The sequence below is a fragment of the Asparagus officinalis genome, chromosome 4 (genome assembly GCF_001876935.1).
Source record: "Asparagus officinalis chromosome 4, Aspof.V1, whole genome shotgun sequence".
Taxonomy (NCBI): domain Eukaryota; kingdom Viridiplantae; phylum Streptophyta; class Magnoliopsida; order Asparagales; family Asparagaceae; genus Asparagus; species Asparagus officinalis.
Window position 1 is genome coordinate 7,287,211 of NC_033797.1, and position 11,154 is coordinate 7,298,364.

Below are 11,154 nucleotides of genomic sequence, written 5' to 3' on the forward strand. Positions count from 1 at the left end.
TGACGACATGCATCACATCTAGTTAATACTAAATGTGTGGTAGCATTTTCTACCGAATTCAATATAACGAAAGGATTTACTGATTATCTGTACCATCTTTGTGACAAAATTATTGAGAGGCATGTCTTACATCAACGACAAAATGCATACGTCGTTTAATCGATGGACAAATTTGTTGGATTTAATCTAATAAATCTATTTGTGGGCACATATGATTAAACAATGTGTATTGCTATCTTTCAGGATAACCCACTAAAGTGATCAATTAAGTTGGGTTAATTTGGTATTTAAATGATCATGGGGTCATATGTGCAGATACCAGGTTGTAATTGTAATTTATTGAGGGGCTAAATTACAAAAGTACAACATCTATAAATAAGGGGTTATGGTCCTTAACCTAGGGTTACATTCTCTAATTCTCTTCACCCCCATCTAAGAGAGAAATTCGGATTTTAGAGAAACCCTAAGGTTAGAAGATCATCAAAAACCCAAATCAAGATTTCATCCATGGATTCAGGTATAAGCTTCCGCTCTTATGATTATTGTTAATCTCTTTGAATTAATCATGGCTATATGGTTTTAGATCTCAAGTTTTGATATAGATCTAACAAGTGGTATCAGAGCCACCTTGATTAATTCTTAGGGATTTAAGTTTTATTGGGTTTTTGATCTTAAATCTCTGGTTAAAGATTCAATTTTTGGGTTCGGATGAACAGTAATGTTCTCGGATGAACAGTAACGGAAATTTTTTTCGGATAAACAGTAAAGTATTTTTTTCGGATGAACAGTAACTGAAAAACGCCGGTGAACAGTAACTTTTGGGAATTTTTTGGATTTTTCTTTGATTTTTCCTTCAATTTTTTCCAATTCTGGATCTGTTTTGAAAAGAAAAATCAAAGGTTTTTTGGGTTTGTCGGCGGCGGTTTCAATTTGAAACCCTAAGGGTTCATGGCGAAAATTAAGGAGGTGGTTACCTCAAACGAACCTCGCGTTCGTTCAATTTTAACCGAGCTTCGCGCTCAACGAACCTCGCGTTCGTTCTAAAGTGAACCTCGCAGTTCATTTTTAACGAACCTCGCGGTCGTTCTAAAGTGAACCTCGCGTTCAACTCAGGTGAGCGTCAAGCTCAATTTTAACGAACCTCGCGTTCGTTCTAAGGTGAACCTCGCGTTCAACTCAGGTGAGCGTCAAGCTCAATTTTAACGAACCTCGCGTTCGTTCCCAAGGTGAACCTCGCGTTCAACTCAGGTGAGCGTCAAGCTCAATTTTAACGAACCTCGCGTTCGTTCTAAGGTGAACCTCGCGTTCAACTCAGGTGAGCGTCAAGCTCAATTTTAACGAACCTCGCGTTCGTTCTAAGGTGAACCTCGCGTTCAACTCAGGTGAGCGTCAAGCTCAATTTTAACGAACCTCGCGTTCGTTCTAAGGTGAACCTCGCGTTCAACTCAGGTGAGCGTCAAGCTCAATTTTAACGAACCTCGCGTTCGTTCTAAGGTGAACCTCGCGTTCAACTCAGGTGAGCGTCAAGCTCAATTTTAACGAACCTCGCGTTCGTTCTAAGGTGAACCTCGCGTTCAACTCAGGTGAGCGTCAAGCTCAATTTTAACGAACCTCGCGTTCGTTCTAAGGTGAACATCGCGTTCATCAGAGCCACCTTGATTAATTCTTAGGGATTTAAGTTTTATTGGGTTTTTGATCTTAAATCTCTGGTTAAAGATTCAATTTTTGGGTTCGGATGAACAGTAATGTTCTCGGATGAACAGTAACGAATTTTTTTTTCGGATGAACAGTAAAGTATTTTTTTCGGGTGAACAGTAACTTTTGGGAATTTTTTGGATTTTTCTTTGATTTTTCCTTCAATTTTTTCCAATTCTGGATCTGTTTTGAAAATAAAAATCAAAGGTTTTTTGGGTTTGTCGGCGGCGGTTTCAATTTGAAACCCTAAGGGTTCATGGCGAAAATTAAGGAGGTGGTTACCTCAAACGAACCTCGCGTTCGTTCAATTTTAACCGAGCTTCGCGCTCAACGAACCTCGCGTTCGTTCTAAGGTGAACCTCGCGTTCAACTCAGGTGAGCGTCAAGCTCAATTTTAACGAACCTCGCGTTCGTTCTAAGGTGAACCTCGCGTTCAACTCAGGTGAGCGTCAAGCTCAATTTTTTTAACGAACCTCGCGTTCGTTCTTCAGACGAACCTCGCGTTCGTACTTCAGACGAACCTCGCGTTCGTACTTCAGACGAACCTCGCGTTCGTACTTCAGACGAACCTCGCGTTCGTACTTCAGACGAACCTCGCGTTCGTACTTCAGACGAACCTCGCGTTCGTACTTCAGACGAACCTCGCGTTCGTACTTCAGACGAACCTCGCGTTCGTGCTTCAGTCGAGCCTCGCGTTCGAACTTCAGACGAACCTCGCGTTCGTACTTCAGACGAACCTCGCGTTCGTACTTCAGTCGAACCTCGCGTTCATTTTTTAAACGAACCTCGCGTTCGTTCCCAAGTTGAACCTCGCGTTCTTTTATCAAACGAACCTCGCGTTCGTTCATTTTCAGACGAACCTCGCGTTCGTGCTTAAGTGAGTCTCGTACTCAATACAGTCGAACCTCGCGTTCGAAGTTAAGGGAACTTCGTGTTCATTATGGTTAAGCCTCGGCTTTTCATGGGTCCACTTTGGTATACTTAATTTATTCAATTAAGTTATGGGCCCTAATTAAGCTGTGAGACCCCAATTAAGTTTTTGGAAATTCAGTTGATTTAAATTAAAACTTTTTAATTTAAATCTAATTTGGTTTTTAATCAATTATTTAATTCAAATATTATGACACTAAGGTATTAAGGTTGTCTCTCACTCCAATTGATTAATTGAAACAAGAAGTTGCCAAAGTAACCTCTCTTGTGTAGATTGTTCATGAGGAATGTGAGATGTTTGTGTGTATGCTTTCGTGTAAATATTTAATCGGCCCAAAGGAAGGTTAATATTTATTTAGACTGTATACACATCTGCGATGATAAGCGTGTGACAATTATAAGGTTTACATGTGAATAATGAATCGATCCAAAGATAGTTTCATTATTTGACATGAGTTATTGTCAATGTTTGATCATTGCAACAAGGTATCACTTACAAGTTAATATTACTGTCCAAAGACTTGATATTAATGTTGTGCCGGTATCTTGGATGGGGATTGTCATTATTTGAATTTTATTGATTATGGTTATTGATGTGAGCATTTTTGTTTTATTTCAGCTAATGCATCTGCTGCAACAATTTCTGCTAACATCAACTCAATTCCCATGCTAAATGGGACAAACTTCAAGGTTTGGAAAGAGAACATATTAATTGTTCTTGGCTGCATGGATCTTGACTATGCATTAAGAACTGAACAACCCCAACCTCTCAATGCGGATAGCACTCCTGATGCAAAGAAGGAGCATGAGAAGTGGGAGCGTTCAAATCGCATGAGTCTTATGATCATTAAGCGCGGCGTTCCGGAAGCCTTCAGGGGCATAGAATCCGAAGGGATTACTAAGGCTAAAGATTTCCTTGCCGAAATTGAGAAGCGTTTTGCGAAAAACGATAAGGTAGAAACAAGCACGCTTTTAGCTCGCTTGATTTCAATGAAGTATAAGGGCAAAGGAAATATCAGGGAGTACATTATGGAAATGTCTCATATTGCTTCAAAGCTTAAGGCACTTAAACTCGATCTTTGTGACGAGTTATTAGTGCATCTGGTTTTGTTGTCTCTTCCTGCACAGTTTAACCAATTTAAGGTCAGTTATAACTGTCAAAAGGAGAAATGGACTCTAAATGAGCTCATTTCATACTGTGTGCAAGAAGAAGACAGGTTGAAGCAAGATAAGACAGAAAGTGCTCATTTGGCCTATGCCTCTAAGGATAAGGGCAAGAAAAGGAAGAATGATAAGGAAGCTGCTAAGGGTCCAGTTGAGAAGAAACAACATAAGGATAATCAGGGTTGTTTCTTCTGTAAGAAGCCTGGACATGTAAAGAAGGACTGTACAAAATATCACGCCTGGCGTGATAATAAGGGTACGTTCCTTGCTTTGGTCTGTTCTGAGGTTAATTTAGCTTCAGTACCTAGAAACACTTGGTGGTTAGACTCTGGTGCTACTACTCACATAAGTGTTTCTATGCAGGGTTGCCTGAGCTACCGAAAGCCAAGTGATGTTGAAAGACACATCTTTGTGGGCGACGGACAATCGGTAGATGTGGAAGCAATTGGGCACTTTAGGTTGTTGTTAGGAACTGGTTATTATTTGGATTTAAAAGATACTTTTGTAGTACCGTCTTTTAGACGGAATTTGGTTTCTGTTTCTGTATTGGACAAATCAGGTTATTCTTGTTCATTTGGAAACAGTCAATTCAGTTTATCTTTTAATTCAAATGTTGTGGGAACCGGTTACTTGAGTATTTATGACAACCTATATTTGCTTGATACAATTGCTTCTTACAATGAATCCTTGCATGTGGAATCACGTGGTACTAAGCGTAAATTAAATAAGGAAAATTCGGCGACATTATGGCATAAGCGCTTAGGTCATATCTCAAAAGGTAGAGTTGAGCGTCTTGTGTCTGATGGCATTTTGGATTCCCTTGATTTTTCGGACTTCGACGTATGTGTTGAATGTATCAAGGGAAAACAGACCAAAGTGAAGAGATTAGGTGCCAACAGATCTTCGGATGTCTTAGAATTGATACATACGGATATTTGTGGGCCATTCCCTACGGAATCCTGGAATGGTCAACAATATTTTATATCATTCATAGACGATTACTCACGTTATGGGCACCTATATCTTATTCATGAAAAATCTGAGTCTCTGGACATGTTCAAAGCCTATAAAGCTGAAGTTGAGAATCAACTCAACAGAAGAATTAAAACCGTCAGATCTGATCGTGGTGGTGAGTACTACGGTAGATATGATGGTTCAGGTGAACAACGTCCAGGACCATTTGCTAGATACCTAGAGGAATGCGGTATCGTCCCACAGTACACTATGCCGGGTTCACCTAGCATGAATGGTGTAGCTGAAAGACGAAACAGGACTCTTAAGGATATGGTAAGAAGTATGATTGCTCATTCTTCTTTACCAGAGTCACTCTGGGGAGAAGCACTTAAGACAGCAGCTTACATTCTGAATAGAGTACCAAGTAAAGCAGTTGCTAAAACACCTTATGAGCTTTGGACTGGTCGAAAGCCCAGTTTAAAGCATTTACATATTTGGGGATGTCCAGCTGAGGCAAGGCCTTATAGGCCAAATGAAAAGAAATTGGACTCCAAAACAGTTAGCAGCTACTTTATTGGGTACCCTGATCGCTCTAGGGGCTATAAGTTTTATGATCCCACTATAAGGAATATTTTTGAGACGGGAACAGCAACATTCTTTGAGGATGTTGAGTTTGGGGGGAGAAATAAGGTTAGAGACATTAGTTTTGAGGAGGAATTGGCTTCAGATCCAATCCATACAGTTACTTTTGACAATATTCAGGTTCCTATACCTGTTGTTGCTCAAGAAGTAAATCCGGAACCTCAAGATGATAATGTTGAACAACTCCCTGTTCCAGAAGAACAAACTCAACAACCTCAAGAACCAGTGCCATTAAGGAGATCCACGAGAGAAAGGAGAAATGCTATTCCGGATGATTATATTGTATTTCTCCAAGAACATGAGGAAAGTAGTGGAATGTTAGAAGATGATCCAATCAACTTCTCTCAGGCCATGAAAAGTTCTAACTCTCAACAGTGGATTGATGCCATGAATGAAGAGTATAAGTCTATGCAAGACAATAAGGTTTGGGAACTTGTCCCATTGCCAGAAGGTGCAAAACCAATTGGTTGTAAATGGATTTTTAAAACCAAGCGGGATGCAAACGGTAATGTGGAGAGGTATAAGGCGCGTCTTGTGGCTAAAGGCTATACTCAAAAGGAAGGCATTGATTATACAGAGACTTTCTCTCCGGTTTCATCGAAAGACTCTTTCAGAATAATCATGGCACTTGTTGCTCATTATGATCTTGAGTTACATCAGATGGATGTTAAGACTGCATTTCTCAATGGAGACATTGATGAGATGATTTATATGGTGCAACCAGAAAACTTTGTGTCAGGAGACCCAAAGAATATGGTTTGCAAATTAAGGAAATCCATCTATGGACTCAAGCAAGCTCCTCGTCAATGGTATCATAAGTTTCAACAAATAGTTATCTCGTTCGGTTTTGAGATGAACATTGTTGATGACTGTGTATATCACAAGTTCAGTGGGAGTAAGTATATTTTTCTGGTTCTGTATGTGGATGACATCTTGCTTGCCACTAATGATATAGGCATGTTGCACGAAACCAAGAGATTTCTATCAAAGAATTTTGAGATGAAAGATCTTGGGGACGCCTCTTTTATATTAGGGATCCAGATACATCGAGATCGCTCTCGGGGTATTCTTGGATTATCACAAAAGAGCTATATCGATAAGGTACTTAAAAGGTTTGGCATGCAAGATTGCAGACCAGGTGACACCCCTGTTGCTAAAGGAGACAAGTTTAGTCTCAATCAGTGCCCTAAAGGTAACCTTGAAATTCAGGAAATGCAGAAGATTCCTTATGCTTCGGCTGTAGGAAGTCTAATGTATGCTCAGGTATGTACGCGTCCGGATATTGCGTACATTGTTGGGATGTTAGGCAGATACTTAAGCAACCCTGGTATGGATCATTGGATAGCAGTCAAAAGGGTTATGAGGTATCTTCAGAAAACAAAAGATTACATGCTCACATACAGAAAATCAGAGAAATTAGAGGTCATTGGGTATTCGGACTCTGATTTTGCTGGATGCCAAGATAGCAGGAAGTCTACATCAGGCTACATTTATATGTTAGCAGGAGGAGCTATATCATGGAAAAGTGTCAAACAAACACTAGTAGCTTCCTCCACTATGGCAGCAGAATTTGTAGCTTGCTATGAGGCATCCAATCAGGGAATATGGCTGCGAAATTTTGTCACGGGACTGCGCATTTTGGAAAATGTTGAAAGACCACTAAGGTTATATTGTGACAATAAATCTGCAGTAATGTATTCATATTGACATTAAGTCAAAACATATTGACACTAAGGTTATATTGTGACAATAAATCTGCAGTAATGTATTCATATTGACATTAAGTCAAAACATATTGACACTAAGGTTATATTGTGACAATAAATCTGCAGTAATGTATTCCAATAACAACAGGAGCTCAACTAAGTCAAAACATATTGACATTAAGTTCCTGGTTGTGAAAGAAAGGGTACAGAGTGGACAGATATCCATAGAGCACATTGGGACAAACTCCATGTTAGCTGATCCTCTTACTAAGGGATTGCCACCTAAGGTCTTTCATGAGCATACTGCTCATATGGGTGTGGTATTATTTGAGGATATTATGTTTTAGTGGGAGTTTGTATTTGTGGTGCTTTATGTTTGTTTGTATTGTCTGATCAGAATAAAGTTTTCAGTTAAGACACTCTGTTACATTATGTTTGGTTTTGACCTCACTAAGGAGGACCAGTTGAAAATAGACATGTACTGATCACATTGCATGTAATTTTCATGCTGCACATCCATGATTGATCTATGTCGTTTGATTGTATTGGTATATGTGACCATTGATGGGTCGAGTCACGATAAATGTGACGAAGGCCGCTTTGATCCTATATTGATATAGTCAATGGACGAGATTGTTCGGAAATACCATTTCAGTGATAGCAATTTTTGAGCTCATAAGGTTATACACAGTTTAAGGAATCATATGGTGCCCAAGTGGGAGATTGTTGGATTTAATCTAATAAATCTATTTGTGGGCACATATGATTAAACAATGTGTATTGCTATCTTTCAGGATAACCCACTAAAGTGATCAATTAAGTTGGGTTAATTTGGTATTTAAATGATCATGGGGTCATATGTGCAGATACCAGGTTGTAATTGTAATTTATTGAGGGGCTAAATTACAAAAGTACAACATCTATAAATAAGGGGTTATGGTCCCTAACCTAGGGTTACATTCTCTAATTCTCTTCACCCCCATCTAAGAGAGAAATTCGGATTTTAGAGAAACCCTAAGGTTAGAAGATCATCAAAAACCCAAATCAAGATTTCATCCATGGATTCAGGTATAAGCTTCCGCTCTTATGATTATTGTTAATCTCTTTGAATTAATCATGGCTATATGGTTTTAGATCTCAAGTTTTGATGTAGATCTAACAAAATTGTGATATCACCCATCACATTAAATCTTGATGGAGATTCTTAAATTAAAAAACACAAGGATTATTAAATTAAATATAATTATTTCTATTTCAAATCAACCGATCGAGATTCAATTCTTTTCGCATTATGAGCAATATTGTTATTATTAAGATTCAAATTAATTTATATTTAACAGCACTTGATTAACTTCAGTAGAACAGTGTTTACAGGAACCCTTGAGAGTATATAGGAGTTAGTTATAGTTTATCCTTATTTTAAAAACAAATTAACGTAAAACCCTCTTGCAAGTTACTAACGAACATAATAATATATGCTATTAAAATAAGTAATTAAGCAATAAAACATGCATGACTCGGCATTGTTGAGGAGCCATTCTTTTCAAAACCATATCAAATTTTGTTCAAACATCTGAAGGATTTGCTAAAAGAAAAGTGAATATTGAGCGATTAGATTTTTTTTTTTAATACAATGTTTCAGTCTGCAAATTTTTAGCCGCTATTTAATCCTTTTAAAGCGTTGCTTATTGAGTTGTTCAGGAAATATCAAGATTGTGTCTTCCTGTATATTAATTTGAAAATTCTTATGATGCAATCTGATCTTAATTCTAGGAGATTAGTCAAGTCATCACTAATCCATGCTCACGGAGGAAATTACTTTCGATTAGTTGGACCTATTCTTCGTTGGGTTATTGTTGGGTCGGGTTTAAGTAAGTCCTAGATCACATACCCGGATCAGATCCCCAACATCCGTACCCGGATCCGCCTAAACCGAGGGGGAAATTCTCGTAATGGGCTCTCTGCGGTACAATCAGATTATTGGTATCAATGTAATTAAAACTTTAAAATATTTGTTGGACACTCATCGAGATCTCCTAATTCTCTGTATTATTTCATAGGAGAAAGTATTCAATTGTCTTTTTTAATACCTTAAACTAGAGAAATGAATTTTTAGGCAAAAAATTATGAGACCAACTATTGTAACACGAGTGATGTGTATTTACTAGTCATTGATATTGGTTTGAATTCTAATAAAATGACACATGGCACCTTGTTTTATGGCTGGTCCCACAAATTTCTGTTCTAAAAAGAAATACTCCTTTAATTATTCTACCAAAGTAATTTCAATCATTGGATTTATAAACAATCTTTAAAGTCGGATAATTAATAGTTAATCGGTTTTTCTATAGAGTGCCCATGGGCACTCTATAAAAGAGGAGAGATAGAGAGAAATGAATTATGCACAGAAATTAATGCAAATCAAATGGGCCAAAAGTGGTCAATATTTTTAATTGAAGGAATTCGAAAACTACCAGACTATTAGTTCTATATAATTAGTGTTCATTAGTAACAAGCTAATCACAGTCTTAAAACACACGAGACTAGTAGCCCCGTAATTTTCAAAGTTTGTTTGTAATTGTTGCAATGAGTTATCAACGCGCGTACGAAAAACAAGACACTGCTAATTACACAGAACTACTAGCCTCATGTTATTAGTGATCACTAATTATATGAGATTAACTGTCGTGTGCTTTTCAGAACTCATATTTTACAAAACCGATTATTTTTCAATCAATTGTATTGACATGGCTAAAAAATAATTTACGATAGATTATGGTAGTTAATTTACGACCGCTCATCGGCATCTACTAAAATCTTGCCACGTACTCCAGTGTGACCCCACTAACCAGAGATGGAGACCGGAAAAGCGGCGTATCGGGCGGTGGGTACCCAATCCAAGTCAGACTTACGTGGATTCTATCCGTTTCGGTTGCGGATCTTGTCTTTTCTCCAATTAATTCCTGCGGCCTTTATTTTTTGGGCTCAGTTCCGGGCTTTGCGGGTTTGGAAGGGAGGCAATTGGATCCGATTACGGAAGTGCTTGGTGTTTATTAGAAGCACAAGCAATTGAAGAAACAAGTTACGCGGCTGAAACTGAGACTAAAATAAAAAATTGACTTACTAAAACAAGTTACGTGGATTCTATCTCTGATTTTTTATACTTTCAATAAGAATTGACTTACTGATACAAGGTTGTAATTGAAATATAAAATAAAAAAAATTCTTTTTAATTTAGATTTAGGACTGTTTGGTTCAACGAAATTATGAAAAACGTCCGGAAAAATTACCGACACGCCCATCTAAATAAGGATTTTCCCGAATAATTTCCATTTCTCGTGTTTGATTTAGCAAAAGAATAGGAAAAACCATGCCTCTAAAACATGTCAGTTTTTTCTTGGAAACAAGATATCTCATTTCTAAGTATTGAGGTCAGAAATGAGTTCAGGAAAATGTAAAAGGTGACGACTCCATTTATTTTCTCGGAATTAGCCTTCCTTGAAAATAATCAAACAACTCTTTGGTTGTATATAGACCCATGGGTAAAAGATTTTTTTTTATTCTTTTTATCCAGGATGAATTTTGGCTGATGTTATCCCTAAGTGGATTATGCAAAATGAGTAAAAAAGAAATTTATTATCCAGAAGGTCCATCTACCAAAACCAAACTATAGAGATTATAAGTTCCAAAGCGTGATGTTGTGGGGGCTCATGTGCATTTTAACCCTTGTACTTAGGGGCTGTTTGTTTACAATTTGGGTAGTGGGAAAGCCTGCCAAAAGTGCAGCTTTTGGCAGGCTTTCCACCCAAATCGTCTCTTTTAGAGGCGATTTGGGTGGAAAGCCTGCCAAAAGTTATACTTTTGGCAGGTTTTTTCTGCCCCTTTCTCTAAAAAACTTTTCAACAGCCTGTTACTGTGAAAAAAGTTTATATGCATTGGATTCGTTGGATAGGGACAAGGGGCACATGGCATGGATGAGCCAAATGTCATTGTGAACTTTCATAAATTCTTCATTAGACGATCATTACTCTTAGGTTTAGAGCTCACATTGAGTTTGAACAAG